Source organism: Sinohyriopsis cumingii, chromosome 7 (assembly GCF_028554795.1).
Source record: "Sinohyriopsis cumingii isolate HCF-2022 chromosome 7, ASM2855479v2, whole genome shotgun sequence".
Classification (NCBI taxonomy): Eukaryota; Metazoa; Mollusca; class Bivalvia; order Unionida; family Unionidae; genus Sinohyriopsis; species Sinohyriopsis cumingii.
The window spans coordinates 138,091,761-138,113,925 of record NC_142967.1 but is presented as its reverse complement, the minus strand read 5'-3'; the positions used below and the strand labels follow the sequence as shown (position 1 = coordinate 138,113,925).

The 22,165-nt window shown below is 33.3% G+C and overlaps 1 protein-coding gene across 1 annotated transcript in view; it reads left to right on the top strand.

Moving 5' to 3' along the window:
• Positions 1-22,165, top strand: part of LOC149796225 (protein MON2 homolog) — a 210,821-nt gene that overhangs the window by 79,407 nt on the left and 109,249 nt on the right. The window contains exon 2 of the mRNA XM_089966185.1: positions 13,237-13,350. The gene's annotated coding sequence lies outside the window, so the exon portion shown is untranslated. The remainder of the gene's footprint in view (positions 1-13,236; positions 13,351-22,165) is intronic.

Genomic DNA, 22,165 nt, shown 5'->3' with positions numbered 1-22,165 from the left:
TATTTGAGATCCATATTATCTGCTGTACAGGCCCAGCTGAGGGTCAAATTCAGAAGAAGAAAAAACTACCAACAACAAACTTGTTTTACCATCCTCAAAGGCTGATTTGGGGACCTGAGCAAAATATATTTATTTTAAAAAGTGACTTTACAGGAAATGCCCATTAATTAGATTTTGTATATTTTCAGGGTGATGAGTCAGCTTGATGTGGGTTAAACACCAAGTTTTCTCACATCCCCATAATGACCAAGCCTGAGGCTCAACCTGACTTGGACAGAGGTGAGATGGCAGTTATCAATAAAGGCAAGTGCTTTAGACAACTTGGTCACCTACGGCCAAAGTCAGCTTGTAGTTGGATTATAATTATTTTTATAAAAAAAAACAATTGAATGGAATGAAAGAAAAATCATTTTTATGAGTAATTTGTTTGAGAAAAAACTTGTTAGTCATGGAAGGATAATACTAATAGCAAAGCATCAGCAATATATGGAAGTCACGGGTTCGAACCCCAGCTGAGTCATACCAGAGACTTATAAAAATGGTACTTGCAGCTGCCTCGATTGGAGTTAGTGTTAGAACCAGTCAGCCTGGTGTCCGGATAGTGTGACTGGATGGGACATAATGCTACATGTCTGTGGTATGATGCCCTGGTGCTATACATCACTATAAACTGCGATACTGAAAAGACATTGTAGCAGTGTGACTGGAAAGTTGTTAAAGCTGTGTTTAAAAATCCAAATCACATGCACACACAAAATATCTGTCAGCAATTTGTGGTTGCACAACATAGATACATAAATGTGGCAAATGTTTTTCAGTCTTCCCTCTGAAAATAAAATACACATGAAAAGTACTCCCTTGGTGAGTTCTTGACAGTTAAGTCAATAAGTCGTGATATGAACCATATGGAAACTGCCGAGTGGGATAAATCAAGCAGGTCTAGGCAGTGTGGGTATAAAAGGTATGTAATTCCTATGAGATATTAAGAGCAGGTAAATGAGTGTTTGTAGGTGGGAATGTGTTAATGATCCAATTATGCCAGGGATGATGGGATACAAAATGTGTTTGAAAATCATCTCATCATGCAAGTTGTTGGTTTATGAAGATCTGTTTTATATTTCTTTTGGTACAGTCCTTAATTTTGGTGATTATAGCTAACTTGATGCAGATTCCTTAGAAAGGTTGTTATTTATTGTTTGACGACACTCAGTGTTCACATAAACGTTTTCATTAGTTGTTTATTTTTTCATTAACTGAAGGGCAGTAGTAACAGTAGCTTAGTTGGTACAGCATCCAAGTCATAATCCAAGTGTGACAGGTTTTATAGCTGCGGCTTCAATGTGTCCATGGGAACGGCATTTAGATCCCATTAACTTGGCACAATACAGCGGATGTGTTAAAAATGCAGTCGTACCCAGCCAAACATTATTAAGTGGAAAACCTGGTTTATGGATAACTTTAAGCTTTCCTAACTAACACTTAATTCCTGCATGTGTTGACGTTCTCAAGGGTGTAAAGACATAGTGGCTATAAAATGTTTACTTTGCCGAAGGATGAAAAGAAAGGCATATTTATGATATGAGACATCATCCGTCCATGCAACGGTAAGCTACATGTCTGTGGCATCATGCCCCAGTACTAGATATCACCATAAAATGCCACACTGCAGACATCATAGCTATATGACTGAAACATTTCTAATGCTACATTAAAAACACGCACACACAAAAAAGCAAAAGTTTGTAGTTGCTACTCCTCCTGAAATACTTGGATGACATATACGTGGGGTTTTCAATCAAAGACCTTCTATGAGGTATAGAACATCTTAAATGAAAATCATGCAAATTTGAAATCCAGTGTGGCCACCAAGTTGCATGTACTGTAGCTATAATGTTTTATCATTCTTTTGCACGTTGTTTAATTTTGATTTTGATTGTTTTTCTTTTGGAGAAAACCATGTTAAAAAAATTTGTTGACTCAGAAACTACTGGACATGTAACGGAAATGAAATATGTTGGGTAACGTTTATATGCATATGTAAATAGCCTGATCTTATTTATAAAGTTTCATAATTTTGGGGGTATTTTTTTGTTGTTTTACTTTTGAATATTGTGGAAAATCTACTTTTGTGTCTGCTGTTGGGTTTGTTTGTTTCTTTGGTTTGTGTTTAATAGCACTTCAACACATTAATGTTGTGTTATGTCAAGGCATTTGAAGTAAAGTATCTTGCCCAGAGATGCACCGTTATGATTTAAAAAGCCAACCTGTCCTGTTTTGGTCAGAAATCAAACCAACACCATTATTGTAGCCAGTCGAGCATTCTAACCACTGTGCCAGCACAGCTTCTTGAGCCATAGTGTTTGACAAACACAGATCTGAGGAATTGAAACTAGGTTTATATATATTTCCCATCATCTTTATGGATGCTCTTCAAGTGAATACATCATTTCTTTCCAATAGTTTTGTAAATAAACAATTTGACATAATTGTACTATTAATTATCTCATTGTTTTTATGGCCAGATATTAATAACATTCCTACATACATACATGTGTGTGTGTGTGTGTGTGTGTGTGCGTGCGTGCGTGCGTGCGTGCGTGCGCCACACTTGTACACACAATTAAATTTCCAGTGTTTGAAATGTTATATATATATATATATATATATATATATATATATATATATATATATATATATATATATATATATATATATATATATATATATATATATATATATGGGCCTTTATGCATTTTGAGCCCACAACCTTGGATTATATGTTTGATACTGTGCTGACTGTTTTGGCATGACTCCTGAATAAAATTTTGACTCTGCTGCTCAGACTTTGATAAACTCATATAGGGGACTTTAATCTGACTGGAATTTTGATGTAGTGCACAGCAGCATATGCTTTTTGGGCAATGTCATCTGTATGGAAAAGGGACATAATCCATAAAAAGTTAAGGAAGAACATAAATGATATAAATATTGTCTGGTCCTATAGCCATATTACAAAGTCTGTCATAAATATAGTTTGGTCCTATAGCCATATCACAGACTCAATCATAAATATAGCGTGGTCCAATAGCCATATTACAAATTCAAACAATCCTTTTTGAGACTTGTAGTGACACTTGGTGAGCAGGGGGAGGTAAATATGAACTGTCAATGTAAAGTTCTAAAGCAAAAGTGATAGGGAATTAGATGAATGCATTGGGGGTGGGAATAAACAAAACTCGAGTCAAACATAATGTAATAATATGAGTTTATTAAATATGTTTTAAATAGGACATAAAGATTCTCTTGTTTTGGAGTGTTCTTTTTCTTGGAGCATTCTCTTGTTTTGGAATGTTGTTTTTCTTGGAGCATTCTCTTGTTTTGGATTGTTCTTTTTCTTGGAGCATTCTCATTTTTTGGAGTGTTCTTTTTCCTGGAGCATATTCTTGTTTTGGATTGTTCTCTTCTTTTGGAGTGTTCTTTTTCTTGGAGCATTCTCTTGTTTTGCAGTGTTCTTTTTCTTGGAGCATTCTCTTGTTTTGGAGTGTTCTTTTTCTTGGAGCATTCTCTTCTTTTGTTGTGTTCTTTTTCTTGGGACATTCTCTTGCTTTGGAGTGTTCTTTTTCTTGGAGTGTACTCTTGTTTTGGAGTGTTCTTTTTCTTGGAGCATACTCTTGTTTTGGAGTGTCCTCCATGCTATCCAACAATGTCACATCACGGTGAATGATTTTTTTTAAAGTCATATCATATGTCTCTTGTTCGCTGACATTATTCAAAATTTCAGCCAATCTGGCAAACAAATAAAAATAATTAAGTTTCAGAAACTTACTGATCATAGTTAATATTCTTCCATTTGCAATGATTAATTTTCAACAATCATAATCTGTCATAATCCCAAAAGTCATATGAATTTGTAAAATTTTTGCTGTATCTAAAATTATTGTCAAATTATAAAATTATCTGTCTTTCATCTGTCGTCTGTTCATCCATGTTGGCACAAGTTTGATATCACTAATCCTCCTAAGGATTGCTTTACACATGGTCTATTTAATCCTAGATGAAAATGGTGGACATCAACTATGGACACCAGGGCAGCCATCTGAAAATATTGTTATTGCTACTTCTTGTGAATGGATGGTCACATTAGAATGGGGTTTTCAATCTGAAGACCAATAAGGCCAAGAGAGCAATCATCTTAAAAATCTTGTTATCACAACTCTGCTTTAGCAGAAGGTCATAATGATGTGGGGTTTTCACCAGAAGACTTCTTATGATGTCGAACTGGTCTTGAGAAAATATCTTGCTGATCTATCAGCAGGCATCTTTTAAATCTTATTAGTTCTACTCCTTCTGAGTGGAAAGTCATAGCATGAAGATAGTGTTACTTTCCAAACAGATGTCCATGGGGTTTTCACCAATATTGTTCCTGTGGTTCCTAGTTGGTCATAAATGAAAATCATGCATGCATCATACGTACCTACTGAACGAATGATCAAACAAAATCTGGTGATTAGATACATCTTGGTCAGTTGTATACCCTTATTTCAAAACGAGTTCACTGTGACCAGTATTTTGTGTTCAAATGTTGTGTTCATTTCTTTGAGCTATAAAATGGGATGATTGGATACATCACTCTTATTACCACTCTTACAACACCAAAGGTCACTGCAACCTATATTTCATACTGTATTGCCTTTGGTCACATTTTGGAATTTAGTTCATAACTGCATATGCAGTTTTGCTTGGTGTTAATACTGTCATTGCAAAATTCATGAAACTTGCTTGCTTAAGTGATTCATCTGTTGCAATTGCTGTCGATGGTTGTAGGTGTATGAGTGGTCTAAACAATTTGCCTCTACTGATCACCTCCATCTCTCCTCTCGCTGTCTGGGTTCAAGTCTTGGGCTCAGCCATTGTGGGTATGTAAGAAAGCTTCCCATTGGTTGGTGGTTCTTACCTGGGTTGTCGTTGAAGTAAGTTTTAAAAACAATATTAAAGAAATTTTCTGCCATATATTTTATGTTCACAAAGGCTGTTCAGAGACGGAAACTCTAAAAGTTTGATGATGATCATAATAATAATAATAGTAATAATGATGATGATGATGATGATACTGTAATAGTAATAATAATAACAATAATAATAATAACTTCATTTAAAGAGGATGAGGTATGTAATTGGTGATGATCATTCTGATTTTTAACTTTATATTTTTACTTTTTTCAATTATTTTTGCATTTTTACTTTTGATCAAATTACGTTGGTATGGCCAAGAAATAGCCCCCTAAAATACTTAAAAAAAAGAAAAGGCAATTCCAATTTAGTTGACAGAGTTGATGTTTTAAAATGCCAGATGCAAATGTTCAGAACAACTGCTGTTTATTAATGTCAATTATCAGTTTGACTGGATGCGGGAGTTTTGGGGTTCGAACCCTGTTTGAATCATACCAAAGACTTATAAAAATGGTACTAATAGGTGCCTTGCTAGGCACTCAGCATTAAGAGGTTAGTAGTAGGACTGATCAGCCTGGTGTCATGATAATGTGACTGGGTGGGACATCATGTTATGGGTCTGTGGCATGATGCCTCAGTGCTGGACAACACTATAAACTGCCACACTGCAGACATCATAGCAATATGACTGCAAAATTGTTAAAGGTACATTAAAAATCCAAATTACACACACAGTTTGGCTGGAATCAGAAATGCTCAGTACCAAACTATATGTATTATAATTTAGTCTGTCTTTATTCTGCCTGTCCAAATATGAATAGATCAAATCCAGGTGTGCCATCCGGTATATCAGGGTCAATGCACACTATTCTCTTCTTGATTCCAACAGACGGCATCAAATAATGCTTGGGACTCCTAAGGACTACTTCATAACTATGGCATTTGAGACAGTAAACAGGCACTTAATATCAAAATTGCCTTTCTAGCAATGTCAAGAATCCCATTTCCAGATTGCATTAAGACTCCTATTTCTGTCTTTATAATAAAGTGCTTATTTTTAGAAGATCATAAATTTCAATCCATCATTGACTGCCTGTTCAGGCTTAAAATATAAACTTGTTTCTGATCGAGAGTATTCAATTTCAGGCTGTTACATCCTTTTCCATTTAAATGTAACTTCAGCTCCCTAAGCTAATGAACTGTCATGCAGTCATGAAAGGTTGCTGACCTAAGATGGCAGATAAAGCCCCACAGAAAATGTTGGCACAAAATTATTACATGAAACTAGATGATCTAAAATAGCTGATTCTTATTTATGAACATTAAATTACATTTAAATTTAACTCTTCATAAGTCTTGGATAATTTGCAACTCAAATTTCTTTGTCTTATCAACTTGAATAGTTCCTAAGCAAGTCTGAAATGATTCAGTTAAATGTATGCAAAAAAATACATGTACTTATAAACAAGATATGTTTTTAATACCTTCTAAATTTAAAGCTGATTGATGTCTGTAGATATCGCCATCAAAACTTCGTATGATAATGCTGCAGAGGGATTATTCAAATCAGCGTGATGTATCCTTGGGTAAACCATTATACTCCTAATGCCTCGGCACTATATGGTCTACCTTGTGCTGATGTGCCATAAAGCACCACAGGTCATCATCTTACATGTGCCTGTAGAGTTTTTATTGATCCGTTTGGGTTTTTTAAATAATACATTTGGTTTAAATCTTAAACTTGATAATAATATTAGTAGATTTTGTAATATATATGTTTGAAATTTGTCTAATGCATTATGTACTGAACCATGGTGTAATGAGATTGAGAGGAAATTTGATGAATGCATGTATGAGTGAAAGTTGGAGGGGAGGGAGAGGAGTGTAAACAACCAGAGCACCATTCAAACATGGAGTAATATTTTCTTCTACCAGACAGTTTTTAAAACAACGTGGATTAAGGTGACTCAGTGCTCAATGAAAATTAAATCATCACTGACCACTCCAGTGGCCTAGTGGTTAGAACGTCCATCTCGGATGTGGGAGGTCATGTGTTTGAACCCTGGTCAAGTCATACCAAAGACTTAAAATGGTACTGACAGCTGCCTGTTTTGGCACTCAGAATTAAGAGGTTAGTGTTTGGACTGGTCCACCTGGTGTCAAGATAATGTCTCTGGGTGGGACATCATGCTGCATATCTGCAGCATTATGCCCCAATGCTAAGACATCATTATAAACTGTATAACACTGCAGACATCATAGCGATATGATGAGTACATAAGTTAGAAGTAAAATAATGATTATGACAGATTAGAAAGGAGAGAAAGAAAAAAAAAACTTCTTTGATGTGCAGATCATGATGTTTTTGACACTATTTGTACACTGTAACTTTAATCTAGATAGGATATCAGTTATTTTCTGTAATAATATCATTATGTATGTTTTTTTATGTTCTAGGTGTTGTCTAATGTTGTAAAGCACTTAGAACTTCTAAAGATTAGGTGCTATACAAAGTCCTCATTATTATTATTATTATTATTATTATAGTAAATTTGACTTCTGACTGTAAAAGCACGAGTTTTTGTATTTTTATAAAATAAAGTAACCAACAGAACTCAGCATTTACTTCCATAATTGTTAACAATAATAGTGTTTTAGTATAAAATCCATTATGTGCACACACTTGTGCTCAATGCTAACTAATTCTTTAAAGGTGGGATTTTTAAAAAAAATGGTTTTGTGTCTGCTTTCATATTATAGTGCAGTCTCACTTTTTTATAGACTGTTTTGAAAATTCTTTTTTGGTTAATGCAAAATTTTAAAAGATTTTGTCCTTTCAGGATATAATTTTAGGGCTCAAAAACCAACCTCTTTTTGGACAAATGACCAATAATGTTGACCTTGTTCATTTTGTGACATGACGTAAAGTTCTTCTTTTTTCTTACAAGGTCTAATAAGTCCAGTTAAACTGTCACTTAAAAATTTGTAAGAAAAGTTGTAAGTGAAGAAATAGGTACTTTTTTGAAGATAATTTTTACCATAATTATTAACACAAGGTTTTTAATTTTGTACTTCAGCATGAATCATGTTGACATTTACAGTACAGGTGACATTCAGTTTATGCCAATTCAGTTTATGTGCTTTCATTTTAACTAAGAAATAATGTTCAAATTGCACAATTGTGCTAATTTTTACACCAATACTGGGACCATATTGCTTCGATTTGTGTGCAGGTCACGTACATCATGTTACATTACCCGTAAAATTTTCTTCACTCAAACATGAATTACACTTCCTTGCTCAAAATTGCCTGAATGGAATCAATCTCGTGCCTGTATTAAAACAAGTAAAAAGCAAATATTTTTGGCCTCAAAATACTTTGAGGTTATGCTGCATGGTTTGACAACAGGATGCAGAATTTCTGGCAGACATTATACGATAATAAACTATATAAAAAATAATATTCTGGTAAACATTATACGATAATAAACTATATAAAAAATAATATTCTGGTAAACATTATACGATAATAAACTATATAAAAAATAATATTCTGGTAAACATTATACGATAATAAACTATATAAAAAATAATATTCTGGTAAACATTATACGATAATAAACTATATAAAAAATAATATTCTGGTAAACATTATGTAATAAAACTGTTCTAATGATATTCATTATATAATAATAATGTTCTGGTAAACATTATGCCATTACACTGTAAACAGATTTTAACAAATATTCTTTGAGCCATTAATTTTAGTTGGGAACACAGTACTGTATTAGAGTGAAACTTTCTGGAATAAACAAGCTTCACCGTATGTTAAGGCCATTATCATACACTTAATCTTGATACATACAAACCTCACATTGATTTAATTGTTATTTTATATCTTTTGTGAAGTTGCCTGGTATAGGCACTAATAAACTTGAAACATGTTTCAATATAAAAAGAAGTATAACTTGCGTGACAGTCAGTCAGTTATGATGATGAGGTAACTGATGCAAGCCATGAATATGATTAGGCCATATACTGTTATCCATGTCTGTCTGTCTGTCTGTGGATTAATTTTTGCTTTTAGTTCAGTTTCTTGTGCATAAAGTGAAGTGAGGCATTCCTAGCTTTGCATATATGTAGGTAGACCAAAAAGAATTCTAATACTTTAATAATTTTTTTTCCTTTCTCACATGTGAGTCAAATTAAGCTTGAAGTTTTCATTCTTTGCTTACATTTTGTATAATATTTCAACCATAATTTTGACAGTCAGACTCGAGGCACTATGTATACTCACTTATAAGTCGAGTCCAACTGCAAACTGCACAGACCCAGACCTAACGGCAGATCTGGGTCAATGCTGTGTGCTAGGAGTAATCAGTAGAACAAGTAATACAAGCAACAGAGACCCTGATCTGCCAGCACGTTATGTAATGGCAAATCATGTCAATGTTGTTTGCACTGCAACTTCGAAGGGAGTATATACGACAGATGATAAAGCTTGTATGGCACCTGCAAATGAAGTCCCAATCTCACAACATATGTTTTATAGATGAGTCTAAATTTAGGACAATTTGGTTGGTCAGTTTAAAATCAGACTTAAATTTCAACCAATCAGATCATTAGATTTTGGAATTAGGTTCTAGTCAATAGATGTGTTGGTGAAATACAGGCCTGATTAGATTTTCATATAGCGAAACCTGCCTTAAGCAAACACCTCCACATAAATGACATGATCTACACATCTGCATTTGGACATACATATTGTACAATCACAGATCTGGTTCATTAGAAATCTGACAGATTATTCTGTTGACCTTTATAAGACAACTCCATAATAAAGGCAAGTTACATGTCTGCACTTGGAGCATGCATATTGTACAAAACCAGACCAGCTTCAGTAGAAATCTGACATTAATCTGTTAGCTCTTGTTGACATTTAAGACAATATGCCATATATATTGTCAAGTCTATGGAGTTTTCAGGAGTTATTTGGCTGTAATTAGTTATAATCTTTTGCTGTCCTAGCATATGTACATGGTCCCAAGTCGTGTGCTAATTATGCAGTGTGATGCAATATTGATTATATGGAATGTACAAAACCATTATCCATATCAGTATATAAACTATATTAATAGAAATACGATGTCCTGGTTGTAAAAATGAATCTTGATCTGCTATGGTATGTTGATGAATATTCTGGAATGATAAGTAAATATATACATTTTATATAGAAAATTGTTATATTACCGTATGTACTTGATTATAAGTTGGCATGATAAGTAAATATATACATTTTATATAGAACATTGTCATATTACTGTATGTACTTGATTATAAGTTGGAATGATAAGTAAATATATACATTTTATATAGAAAATTGTTATATTACCGTATGTACTTGATTATAAGTCGGATCCTGCTGCAAACAGGATAGACTCTGATCTGCAGTCACATAATATGCTGCCAGATCAGGATCTGCCTTTTTTGTTCCACCGATTACTCCAAACAAATTGTGTCAACCCAGGTATAACCACACGTTATGGAGCCACAGATCCAGGTCAGTAGAGTTTAAAGTTGGATCTGACTTTTATTATTGTCTGTGAAACACCTTTACATTTTATTTTTAAATTTTGAAACAAAATACTGTATATATGACCAAAATAGCAAGAGGAGACAACTGGTGCAAAGTTTAAGTACTGTTAGATGAAACAAGAATTTGTAAATCGCTCCAGTGGCCTAGTGGTTAGAGCATCCGCCTCGGATGCGGGAGGTCGTGGGTTCAATCCATGGCTGAGTCATACCAAAGACTTACAAAAATGGTACTAACAGCTGCCTCACTTGGCGCTCAGCATTAAGAGGTTAGTGTTAGGACTGGTCGGCCCGGTGTCAGGATAATGTGACTGGATGGGACATCATGCTACATGTCTGCGGCATGATGCCCCATTGCTAGACATCACTATAAACTGCCACATTACAGACATCGTAGCGATATGGCTGAAAAATTGTTAAAGCTACGTAAAAATTCAAAATCACAAATCACAAGAATTTGTAGATCAATTTGGCATGTTCCATAGATTCAGATATAATGTGTATAGATAAATTTGTCAGATGAATATTGAAATTTGGTTGTAGTCAATAAAGGTTGCTATCCTTAGTTATTGTCAATATGAAGACATGGCAAAATGTCCAAGGGGGACTATCACTTCAAAGCTAGAGTCATAACTGTGTGCTGACTTTTTTGGATGTTTCATTAATCAGTATGCAGCTTTAACAGGTTAATGATTTTGTGTAATGGATGGCTATAAATAACCTCATTATCATCAGTCTAGTGTGACAATTCAGAAGCTGTATGGTATAACGGTACCAATTGCGCAAGTCCAGGTGGGCGGAGCTTAAGATGTATGGAACGTTGTATTCAGAATTAAAGAACAACACTAGCTGTGATTGGTGCATTATGTTAAGAGTTGTACTTTCTGTTTGGCTTTAAAAAATGTTGAGCCTCTTGGCAACATGCGAGTTTGTGTTAATTTCTATCTAGATCATATTTTGTATTTTTTATGATTTTTTTAAAATATGGTACACATGGCTGAAAATGTGCTTGTTGTGACTAGATAACTCTTACCCCTGTCTAGTTCCAGTAGAGTTATCTCTCTTAAATGCAGTGGAGTACCTGGTTATGTCATTGTCAAATTGACAATCTAGCATTGTTCTATATGAGAGTGTGTGACATGCATGCCCAAGTAGGACAGAAAGTATATTTATCTCACAAAACATTAGCATTGAGGTATATGGAAAAACAATTGGTACCGTGATACCTAAAGGAAAGAACAGCCTCACAGTGTATCCATAGAAATGCATACATGTGGGCAGCATTTATGAACTATACTAGTTTGATGTAGGAAAACAAATGTGTTCTGAACACTTTTGGTCAAATATTGAAAGTTCTTTAAGAATAAAATGTATGAAATCTTTAGAAAATAGCACAAGATGGCTTTGGATGGGGACTTTTGATAACTATAGCTATGATAGATATAGACTTGTGTTACCTGATGCCTTTATGTATGTGCTGTTACCTCCTAGATTGGAATGCATGCAACAAAATAAGTTATGTAATCATAATATAGTTGATTTTGGCCAAATATTGGCTATTTTACCTGCAAAAGATGAAAAATCATGTGTACAAAAACAGCTATCTTGTTCTTGTAAGGCATGCCATAAACCAGGATAGAGAACACTCAGATCACTTGTACCATGTGGGATGTTCTGGCATGAGTAATTTTTAGGTAATTTATTAAGGATATGGTATTCCTTCCCACTTTGATTTGAATTGTCCTGCTCTAATTTTCCTTTTTTTTTTTACATTCTCCTGCTTGAAATTGTTCATGTAGTTAGTTCAGTTCTCTTGCATTCCCTTTTGTTGAAGTAGCAGTGAATACCAACAAACAAGAACAGTTTCCTTAAGTCAGCATTTCCCATTGGCACTTGTATAAGCCCAATTATAATCTACTATTGACTTTCAATTAATCCTATTTCTTTCTGTCAAGCTGCTCTTGTGGAATTTCCTTGTTTGGTCCAACATTACAGAATGATAACCATTTTAGTCACACATTGCGTATTCATTCCATTCAAATCCACACTGTTCTTGAAACTTTGCATCCCATCGCAAGAATCCAAATTGGCATGAGATGATATCTGCATGGTTATGGAAGGCTGCACTCTACATGCCGGCATTGTAGAAAATATGAACTATGTGATATGAAAGAGCTGCGTCATCTTAGAAATTAAAATTACATGACTCTTGAGGTCTCCACTAAATATAGGAGTCTAAATGTTAGGTTCTCACTTTATCAGTAATGTATTTTGAGATAATTTAATTGTAATGAAGTTAATACAGGTTGTTGATGAACTCATCTACATGTATATTACATGGATAATGTATTCGAGGTTACCACACCTTATGTATATCATTCAGTTATCTCCCTTACACCAGTCATAACATTTCAAGGAAATAAAATCTCACATTTTCAGTGACTGGTTATGAAAATAAAGAGAAGATTTGTGAAGTATTATATTAGCCCTCAATCTTGATACAAATGTAAGTGGAAGCAATTTAATAATTTCTCACAGTAAAGTTTACAAGTTTAAAAACTGATAAGGTATGTTCTGCTTGGATCTGAGATGAGTTTCTCTGTATCTTATGCCAGTTATTATTAAATTCTTATGTAGAAGAAATATACTTTATATGTATCTATATTATCTAAATTATTCACCCTTTTATATTAGATGGAAATGAACACAACTTCACTTGAAATTTGGGTCCTGTAAGGGATGTTATAGCACAGTTGCCTTTGGGCTGTCCTTGGACCTGTTGGGCCCTGCCCCATATATTTGTCCAAGGTAAGGTCATCAAACTTTCACTTTTCATTTTTCGCATTGCTGATTTTGCCTCCTTTAATTCCTTTATCATAAGCTACCTCTCCCTTTTAGATAAACACTTTCCTCCTGTTTTTAACTCCATTTGATGTGCTATACTTAGTGTTTATATTTGGCATTTTTCTGTATTTTATTCCCCTAATTTCACCCCCCCCCAATCCAACATAACCACTTAGAAGCTGTGATTTACTATATTTGGTGACTGATTGGCTTATTGAAACAATTTTATTCACTTTACAAAGGAGGAAAGCTTACTATCTGTGTTACAAAGAGGATGAGTAGGTGGACCTTTGTGTGAGGACTGGTGGTTAGTGACCTCTTGTATCTGCAGATAGTGTAAAGTGGTCAAAGCTTATACTTTATAATAAGATTGAGTCATGTCCACCTGTCTCTGATGTTAAGTTCTGTACCTACCAAACAAATATAAATTCCTTTCTTTTAGGTGAATTGTACATTTTGAAGTAGCACAGGTACATACTATTTGGTACATTGACCTTTGACCTAGTTATTACATAATATGACATAATGTGATTTGTCCCATATCACCTATGTGAAGTTCAGTAAGTGCTGATATGAATAAGATACAACTCATAGCTGAAAGAATTCATTTTATTTCAAAAGATGATTCTGATGGTGAAGCAAAAGTATGAAAACAATAGTTCAAACAGATCAATGACATTTCTATACACATTCATATAAGACATAGGTTAGTACCTCATCAAATTGTTTTTCACAAGTGAGACTAAGTATATTTGTTACTTATACAGTCCCGAACTATTTCACAGATTATTGGAAAAATTAAGGTTTTATATAGGTATAACGGTACCAATTGCGCAAGTCCAGGTGGGCGGAGCTTAAGGTGTATGGAACATTGTATTCAGAATTAAAGAACAAAACTAGCTGTGATTGGTGCATTATGTAAGAGTTGTACTTTCTGTTTGGATTAAAAAAAAGTTGAGCCTCTTGGCAACATGTGAGTTTGTGTTAATTTCTATCTAGATCATATTTTGTATTTTTTATGATTTTTTTAAAATATGGTACACATGGCTGAAAATGTGCTTGTTGTGACTAGATAACTCTTACCCCTGTCTAGTTCCAGTAGAGTTATCTCTCTTAAATGCAGTGGAGTACCTGGTTATGTCATTGTCAAATTGACAATCTAGCATTGTTCTATATGAGAGTGTGTGACATGCATGCCCAAGTAGGACAGAAAGTATATTTATTTCACAAAACATTAGCATTGAGGTATATGGAAAAACAATTGGTACCGTGATACCGTATGCAGTGCAGTGCCAGTTTTACAAGGGAGAGAACTCTTGCAACAGGCAAGCAATTACTGCAAAGCCCAGGTCATATCAAATAGGAATATATTTTAAAAATTCTAATGAAATAAAATTTTAAATATTTTATTTTGTTAATTACAAAATGTTACTAATGTCTTAACAGTGTCACCATCTTTTAAGGTCCCTACTTTTGTAACAATGTCACTTTACAAAAAAGATGTACTCTTTTGAAAGAGGAAAAAAATAGCTAAAATATACTACTTTAATGTTGTATGTACTGAAAGTAACATTATTTTGGTGACTCTGCAGATTAGTTCATAAGAGAAATTGTTTATGGAAGGTGACAAATTTTTGAAAATATATGTATGGTGATCCCTTGGAGAAGAGAAAATCCTTAGCTCTGTCAGTCTCTGTCCCACTCAGTGAGTAAAAAGATTTTTATAAAAGAAAACAAGCCGAGAAAGTCTGAGAAAACTGAGCTATAATTAGGGCAAATCAAAGCAGATGCAAGGTCTAACAACTGTCTATCCAATTAAGTTTTTAGTACAAACAAAAAAGCCCTGCTGTCTGAAGTTTTTTGCACTGTTGAAAATTATTATAAATTTTGAAAATCTGGTGTATGGATAATTGCATGGTCCAGATATTTAGGTCAACCTGAATTTATTTCTATCAATCATGGATTTTTTGTACAAGAATTTTGCTTACAAATAACACTAGATATTAACATACTAGGTAACACTAGATACTAAAATGCTATATAGCACATGATACTAAATAATTGATAAAACTAGATACTAAAATACTAGATAACAATAGATGTTAAAATACTAGATAACACTAGATACTAAAATCATTGACTGCATAAGATACTAAAATGCTATATAGCACATGATACTAAAATAATTGATAAAACTAGATAATAAAATACTAGATAACAATAGATGTTAAAATACTAGGTAACACTAGATACTAAAATACTATATAGCACTAGATACTAAAATCATTGACTGCATAAGATACTAAAATAATTGATAAAACTAGATACTAAAATACTAGATAACAATAGATGTTAAAATACTAGATAACACTAGATACTAAAATACTACTATAGTACAAAATACTGAAATAATTGCATAAGATACTAAAATGCTATATAATAATAATAATGAGGACTTTGTATAGCGCCTAATCTTTAGAAGCTCTAAGTACTTTACAACATTAGACAACATCTATAAGATAAAAAAACATATAATGATATGATTACAAAAACAAACACCATGAAATTAGAAAACATTAAAAAAATAAAAAAAGCTGCTGAGAATATTTAAGGTAGGAAATATTATTAGGTCTTTAAGTTTGTTCTTGCAGTCGAAATAAGTGAGTTTTGAGAGCACTCTTGAATGGGATCACCGTGTCTTTGTGTCTAAGTTCAGTGGGCAATTCATTCCACGTTGCTGGGCCCTAGTATGCAAAAGAACGCTGTCCATATGACTTTGTTTTATTAGTGGGAATAATGAGTATACGATTGTCAGAAGAGGAGCGTAAGTATCTTGCTGGTGTGTACACATGGGTGAGGTCGGATAGGTATGTTGGACTAGAGTCCGACAGTGAAACGTAGCGCAGAGAACAAATTTTGTGTTTGATTCTGGATCGAATATAGCACATGATAACTAAAATAATTGATGAAACTAGATACTAAAATACTAGATAACAGATGTTAAAATACTAGGTAACATTAGATACTAAAATACTATATAGCACAAGATACTGAAATTGATAAAACTAGATACTAAAATACTAGATAACAATAGATATTAAAATACTAGTTAACACTAGATACTAAAATGCTATATAGCACTATATACTAAAACAATTAACTGCATAAGATACTAAACTATGTAGTGCTAGATACTAAAATGATAACACTTGTTACTAAAATACTAGATAACACTAGATACTAAAATAATTGATAATACTAGACACTAACATAGATAACACTAGATACTAAAATACAGTATAGTTCTAGATGCTAGATACTAAAATAATAGATAAGACTAGATACTAAAATACTATTTAGCACTAGATACTAACATACTAGATAAATACAAAAATAACACTAAATACTAAACACTGAATTATATTCCTCCCACTAGATGCTACAATAATCTCTTCAGGGAATGTCTGAAACAGTAACTGATGGTTTCGTCCTTATTTTTGTTTATCTCATACTTTATGACATTGGAAATTGTACCTTTTTTCTGCAAAGGAAGCCATTTTGTTACACTTGATCGCTAGCCATCCCAAGGATCTGTTTCTTATATACATTTCTATTTCTTCTTTAATTAATATAATTATATTAGAAGACATTAATTAATTCTCATGCATCAACTCCTAGGTTGTTGTTTTTTTTGGCAGTATCTTGGAATTCCAATTAATGTCAAATTTGAAAATAATATGAAAAAATTAATTTCAGAGGAGTGCAGATCCTTCTAACGGTTTCAAGTAAAATTACATCGAATGAACATTAACCTTTGACCTTCATTATAACATGGTTCCTGTTTTATGGCAGGTAGTCTGATGGAAACAGTTTCATTCAGTAGTAGTGAAATTAAATGAATTACATTTTCATTATAAGATGTTCTCCCCATATGACTCCCATGTAGCGACATATTGTTTGAATTATCTACTATGTACTTCATTTTAAGGTGGTCTGACTATAAAGGGGTATCCTTTCTGGTTCTCATTCAAAGTGATATAGTGAGGGAATACTCTTTTATGTAGTTCCTTATAAGGTGATCTCAAAATAAAGTATAGTCTGGCATTCATACAGTGATATATTGAGGGAATATTCTATTATGTACTTCATTATAAGGTGGTATCACTATGAAGTGGTGTACTATATTGCTCCCATACATAGTGATACAGTGAGGAATACTCAAAATTATATACTTCATTATAAGGTGGTCTGCCTATAAAAAGTGGTATACCCTATGGCTTCCATATACAGTGATATAGTGAGGGAATACTCAAATTATGTACTTCATTATAAGGTGTTCTGACTGCAAGGTGGTATACTCTGTGGCTCCCATACACAGTGATATAATGAGGGAATACTCAAAATTATTTAGTTCATTATAAGGTGGTCTGACTATAAAAAGTGGTATACCCTATGGCTCCCATACACAGTGATATATTGAGGGAATACTCAAAATTATGTACTTCATTATATGGTGGTCTCAGTATAAAGTGGTATACTCTATGGCTCCCATACACAGTGATATAGTGAGGGAATACTCAAAATTATTTAGTTCATTATAAGGTGGTCTGACTATAAAAAGTGGTATAACCTATGGCTCCCATATACAGTGATATAATGAGGGAATACTCAACATTATATACTTCATTATAAGGTGTTCTGACTGCAAAGTGGTAAAGTCTGTGGCTCCCATACACTGATATAATGAGGGAATATTCAAAATTATTTAGTTCATTATAACATGGTCTCACTATAAAAGTCGTATACTCTTTGGCTACCATACACAGTGATATAGTGAGGGAATACTCAAAATTATGTACTTCATTATAAGGTGGTCTGACTATAAGCTGGTATATTCTGTTACAGATACTGTCTCTGACAGACCATTGGAAGGATGGGAAGATTGACATCTGTTCTTTAGCAGAAATTACCAAAATTGTTTAAAACTTATATAAAAAAAGGCAGCATCTTCTTTCTTGTGTCATTCACAAACCGTGGATGATAACAGTTTCAAATAATTGCATTTTCCAGATTACATGTTAGCCACAGATGATGTAACTGCTGGTTTTGAAGACTGTACACAAGACATGTGTATTATAGTTGACATTAAGACCTAAGGTCAAATTTTAGACTTAAATTGAAACTATATCATCTAACTGTTTTAATGGTTTTAATTTCCTTTTGCCTGCTAGAGTCTCCAATAAAAATGTGATTGCTGGGTAGTTATTGGTAGAAAGAAATATCAGTGGTATCAATAATTGGATCACGTAAATGGAACATACCACCTTTCTAAGGCCACTCTGAAAATTACATTTTCTCCACGTTACTTTCATAATCCAAGGGTCATGGGTTTGATTAGCTGCCTTAGTGTGTCCTTAAGACAAGCACCTAGCTCCCATTTCCTCAGCATCAAAAAGCCAACAATGTTCGTAAAATGCATAACAATCCAAGTATCCAGATCTTCCATTACTAATTTGTAAGTTGCTGCCTAGCTTTGGATTACCCTGCACTTTTCAGAGAAAAGGCAGTGATTCATAATGTCTCCTTTAACTTTGAAAATAGTACCATTGGCACAGTATGAATAGGAGCAAATGATGATATCATTTATAAAAAATATTTCTGTTACAACTGTCAGATACACACCGATTATTCTGTTTTGTGCATTTCTTAATTTCTATTAAACCAAGTCATGTTTAGTACAGTCTGTAAGCTAAATAAATCTTCCGTACAATGCACAACCATCTAGAAAGCTAATTTTGATTATAAGGACCATGTGCAGTGTCTAAACATAGGCATAAAAAACTTTCTGTGAAATAACATGAACTGCTTTCCTGTCATAATTGATGACATATGAATGGTTCTGTTTTATACATTTGTTCATGCTGTATCAAGTACAGTAATATGTGTTTTCATTTAAGTGGGGGTGGGTGGGAAGGACAGCTGGGGAGCATGGTGATATATTTCACAGACACTGTAGGTGAATATGTAAATATACATGTTTAAATAAAATCAAAAAAATGTGTGAATAGATTTTGTGTAAAAGAGTCTTGTTGCCAAGTCTCATGTAAAAGATTTTTGTTGTTAGATCTTGTGCAAGTGATGTTTTTAGCTAGATCTTGTGTAGATTTGTGTATCAAGATCTTGTGTACAAGATTTGTGTAGCTAGATAATGTGTAATAGATTTGTGTAGCTAGATAATGAGTAAAAGATTTGTGTAGCTAGGTAATGTGTAATAGATTTGTGTAGCTAGATAATGTGTTAAAGGTTTGTGTAGCTAGGTAATGTGTAATAGATTTGTGTAGCTAGATAATGTGTAACAGATTTGTGTAGCTAGGTTATATGTAATAGATTTGTGTCACTAGATAATGTGTAATAGTTTTGTGTAGCTAGATAATGTTTAAAAGATTTGTGTAGCTAGATAATGTGCAATAGATTAGTATAGCTGGATAATGTTTAATAGATTTGTGTAGCTAGATAATGTTTAATAGATTTGTGTAGCTAGATAATGTGTAATAGATTTGTGTGCTAGATAATGTGTAATATATTTGTGTAGCTAGATAGATTTGTGTAGCTAGATAATGTTTAATAGATTTGTGTAGCTAGATAATGTGTAATAGATTTGTGTGCTAGATAATGTGTAATAGGTTTGTGTAGTTACATTATAGACTTGTGTTACTAAATAATCAGTATTAGATTTGTGTTGCTAGATAATGTGTAATAGATATGTGTAGCTAGGTCTTGTTTAAAAGATTATATCTAGATCTTGGGTATATCATCAGGTTACGGTAGCTGAAAATACCTGTACAAAATTAGAACAATGAACTATATGTACTACATTTATTCCAGTATCATATGTCCCCTCCCTATCCCAAATTCAGTAGCATCAACCAAGATAATATTTAATGCAGTGGGATGTTAAATCATGGTCTGTTACTTGAAATCATAAGATCCACAACATGGGAAATATTTCCTGCCCTCTAATTATTCATGTACCATCAGTTCATACTGCTCCGGTGGCCTAGTGGTTAGAGCATCTGCCTCGGATGCGGGAGGTCATGGGTTCGATCTCCAGCTGAGTCATACCAGAGACTTAAAAAATGGTACTAACAGCTGCCTCGCTTGGCATTCAGCATTAAGAGATTAATGTTAGGACTGGTCGGCCTGGTGTCAGGATAATGTGACTGGGTGGGACATCATGCTACATATCTGCGGCATGATGCCCCACTGCTAGACATCACTTTAAACTGCCACATTGCAGACATCGTAGCAATATGACTGAAAAATTGTTAAAGCTATGTCAAAAATCAAAATCACATCACACCATCAGTTCCTAAAATGTTTTTTCATAATTTTTCTTTCTGGGATTTTGCTCTAATTACTTATGATTCTATTCTGTTAATTTTCCTATATAAAATTTAGCAGAAAAGAATCCATATTTGTATATATAATGATTTACTCAAATAAATAAAAAAATATTACTTGGTAATAAGTGTGTACAAAATATTACCGAAGGTATGATAGAATAAGTATCAGTGACACTGAGAACATTTGACAGGTGAATTTTTGTTTTATCAGTTAAGTAAATTTAAAAAACAAAGAAAAAAGTTAATTTTGTTCTGAGATAAACAAGATGGGAATATACGAGTTTTCTGAATATCAGAATAAAGATGTTCTTGAGCTGAGTTTGACTTGTAATTTCTTGCAATTTTCTTATACATCATTTATGATTAATGCACAGATCTTTGTGCTGGCTTGTATATCACCCTTCAAGAGATAGATGTGTCAGTTAAGAAAGGCATAAATAGGAACATCTTTTGGCATCCCAGGTATTCTAAGATGTCAGCTTAACCTTTGGATAGGATCTGCAAGATTCATCTATTTTGCCAATTACCATATATGCACTGTACTTGCACATAAGTTGAGTCAAACTTTTAAAAACAACAAAGATCCTGATCTGCTGTAGCATAATGCACCTGCAGATCAGAGTCTATGTTGTTTGTTCTACTGATTACTCCTAACAAACTGCACAGACCCAGATCTGCTGGTGCATAATGTGATGGTAGATCTGGGTCTATGCAATTTGTAGGTGGACTTTACTTATAAGTAAGTATTGACGGTACATAAAATGTATTTAATAAAGTACAAAGGCACTTGTGAAAGGACAATAAATGTAACAGTTGCCTTTTTCCTCATTGGCATTTGTGTAGGTCAGCCAAAATTACCTGCCTGTCTGTTTGACCCTTTGAAAAGATAAGATAACTTAATCTACCCAAAAATTAGGTTACATTATTGCTGTAGAATTCTCTTGTACATATCCAATGTTTACAATGCATGTATATCACTGTTCTTTCTAATTGAAAGGTTATATTTTTATATAAATATATATATATATATATATATATATATATATATATATATATATATATATATATATATATATATATATATATATATATTTTGCTTGACATTTTTTTATATATATTTTTTTTATCTTAAAAAATAATGTAAGTTTGTTTTATGGAAGAAGCTTACTACCAGTATCTCCAAAGTGAACTGAGTTAGACAAATTAATTATTTATGGGGAAAATTATGATGGACCTTGCAAAATGGATTATCAGTTGTGTTTGATAGATCTGTATGTATAGCTGAGGGTATATTTTTCACCTGCCTGGTGTTCTCATGCATGTTGAGCCCTTTCCTTTGACCTTGTTCCAACCTTTTTTGGGAGATGAGCACTTGC